Source organism: Limulus polyphemus, unplaced genomic scaffold, assembly GCF_000517525.1.
Source record: "Limulus polyphemus unplaced genomic scaffold, Limulus_polyphemus-2.1.2 Scaffold2762, whole genome shotgun sequence".
NCBI classification, from domain to species: Eukaryota; Metazoa; Arthropoda; class Merostomata; order Xiphosura; family Limulidae; genus Limulus; species Limulus polyphemus.
In genome coordinates this window covers 1-3047 of record NW_013668372.1, presented here as the reverse complement: position 1 = coordinate 3047, position 3047 = coordinate 1, and positions in this window count along the sequence as shown.

Here is a 3047-nt window from a genome sequence, read left to right as displayed (position 1 = left end):
TAATTCACTGAAGTCAGTCCCTTTTATATACGGCACTCTCCAAACCGGTTTAAACACGGCAATGCAAGTTAAAACACGATTGCTGCAGCAGGCTCATAATCGCTTTCCTCTGATATCCAAAGTCGCCTGTTCGGGTTTAATCCGTGTATTGAACCAGTGTTCCAGATTTAAATATAAATATATAAACACATGTGTACAACACACAAATATACGTAGAAGTACACACAATACACACACGTCTTCTCTATCACAAAGCTGTGTAATCACGCACACACTCATCACACTACTTGTATCAACTGCCTGTAAGCAATGTATCATTTTACAATAATGCAAGCAGATGCGACTGCAGGAATAAACTCTCATTGCAGGTACTTACACAAAAAGCGCTCTGATATCCAAAGTCGCCGAATCTCTTATTTCACTGATTTTCCTAAACTTATATTACTGTCAGGTGCAAAAATCAGATTAGACAAACTTGGACATTTTACTTACACTTCTTTTAATTTTTTCTACATAGTACGTTTATCTACAATCCATGATATTTCCATATAAATAATTATATTTTAGCTCATTTGTGGCACAGTGCAGTGGAGGGCCAGATGAACTGACCTCGCGGGCCGTAGTTTGGTGACCCCTGATCTAGAGTCTAGACTGCCCTTCTAAACTAAAGTTTAAAATTTTGTTGGATAGTTTGCATGAAAAATCTTACCTTACTAATCTTTTGATATTCTTTGAAGAGATTGCTGTTTATACAGATGAAGGTATGGGTGTGCCAGTGTGGATTTGGTGTATCTACATTTTCAGAATGCACTTGACAAGGTGCCAAATGAAAAGCTTGTTACAAAGTTACCTTTGTTGTGGAGGATAGGTTGACTCATTTGATAGAAAAGTGGCTGGAAGGAAGAAAGCAAATGGTTGTTATAAATGGAGTTCAGTCATACTGGATTAATGTCACGAGTGGGATATCCTCAGGTCTTAGTGTTATGATTTTTGCTCTTTTTGATTTAGATGAATAACATAGATGAAGGAATGCTCAATAGATTATTTAAATTTGCTGATGGCATTAAGGTTTTCAGTGTTGATGATGCGAGGAGGATGATACTACTTTACAAAAGGATTTGGATTATTCGGTGACTTTTAATTATAATAAATGCAAGTTGATGCACGTGGGATTTCACAATTTGAATTATGAGTATAAATTTGATGGGAGTAACCTTAACAGTGTTATGGAAAAAATATCTTGGTGTTCTGGTTCACAAGTTTCTTAAGCAATCCAAGTAATGTGTTGTTGCTAATAGCAGGGATTTAAGGCTCTATCTACAAAAATACTGAACACACGTATAAATAGGCTATAATATCTTTGTTTAGGTCATCGTTTAGGCCACATTTAGAGTATTGTGTTCAGTCTCGGACTCCTAACCTTAGAAAGGACATTGAACTGTTGAAAAGGGTTAAGAGGAGGGCTAGTAGGATGGAAAGGTTGTCATATGAGGATAGGATAAAATTTCTGAAGAGTTAGAAGAGATATGACTGATGTATTTAAGATTGTTAAAGCAATTCATTGTGTTGATGCATCTCCTTTTTTTCGTATTTAACGGTGTGAATGGTAAGAGTGATTAGCAATTAAGACAGCTAGAGTTTCTTATTAAGTTGGTTGGTCTTTGGAAATAGTTGCCCTCAGATGTAATAGATGCTGCTAATTTCAGGAATTTTAAGGGAAAACGTGATAAATTATTAAATTATAAGGACTGGCTTAGGGTTTTTAGTGTTTAGTTTAATTTAGTAAGTAGGAATGCATAGATGTACCAAAATGCCCCTTGTTGTCAGTTAATATCATGTTAAAGTTGACTTTAAAAAACGAAGCTCTAAGTCAGCCCTTACCATTCAAGCATTTATCGAGCCTTCTCTTAAACTCCATTAAATGTACTCCATCCCCATATTTGAAAAATTTAAAATGCTAAAAAATAACACTGTCTTGGCTGAATATGATTTCTACTGTGCACAATTTGTAATTGTGTGCCCTAATCCTACCATTCTTAATATTAAATACGAAGAAAGATGATAAATCGACATTATCAATTCCCTTACCAATCATAAACACTTCAGTCAGATTTTTATGGCATAAAGTTACACAATTGGCTAGCTCTCGTAACCCGGAGCCCCCCAGTGGCACAGCGGGCTTACAGCGCTAGAAACCGGGTTTCGATACCCGTGGTGGGCAGAGCACAGATAGCGCTTGTGTAGCTTTGTGCATAATTAAAAAACAATCGTAACCCGGTTTTAGAGTTATAAGCCTTTAGACTTGCCACTGTGCCACTGGGTGGCACATCAATAAGAGCCCTTCTACTTCTTTTTCTTTTGAGAAAAATCAGTTAAATTGCCCTTGTATGACAGCTTTTCCATTCCAGGTATCATACTAGTACCTTTCACTGAACCTCTGTAGAACCGGTGTATCAATGTACTGTTTTCATCAATAAACTTATAAATTTGTGGACGATATTCATCAAATACTAAACTTCTTATCTCATTTCTAGCATAAGAGATATCTCCAGTTGAACTTCTCCCCATAAATCCATCAAATTCCCAGTTTTTCTTAAATATTTGATTAGCTCTTTGGTGTTCCTTTGATCTGGTTGGGCTCCATCTCCTTCACTGGATAACAGCTGTTGATTCTTTGCAGTACCAGCTGTAATGACCGTATTTCCCACATATATAAAATACTTCCCTTTTATTGGCATCCTTTGAGAGCCATTGCTATTCTTTACAGGCAAAAACCTTCTGTTAGTGGTAATATTTCATTTGAAGTTATATTTGAAACACCTACTTTTTGTGTTTTATTTCCTCCATTATGTGCAACTAGTTGTCTAACAACTCATTTCGGTTGATTCTTCGAGATTATTTTCAAGTTAAAAAAAGAGAAATATGTTGTAAAATAAACCATTGAAAACAACAAGATGTTAACTGCGGATATATATATTGATACGTCTCCGTTTGTTAATTGATTTTTCCGTAACTTCGTTCCAACGAAACTTTAACGACACAAGTCT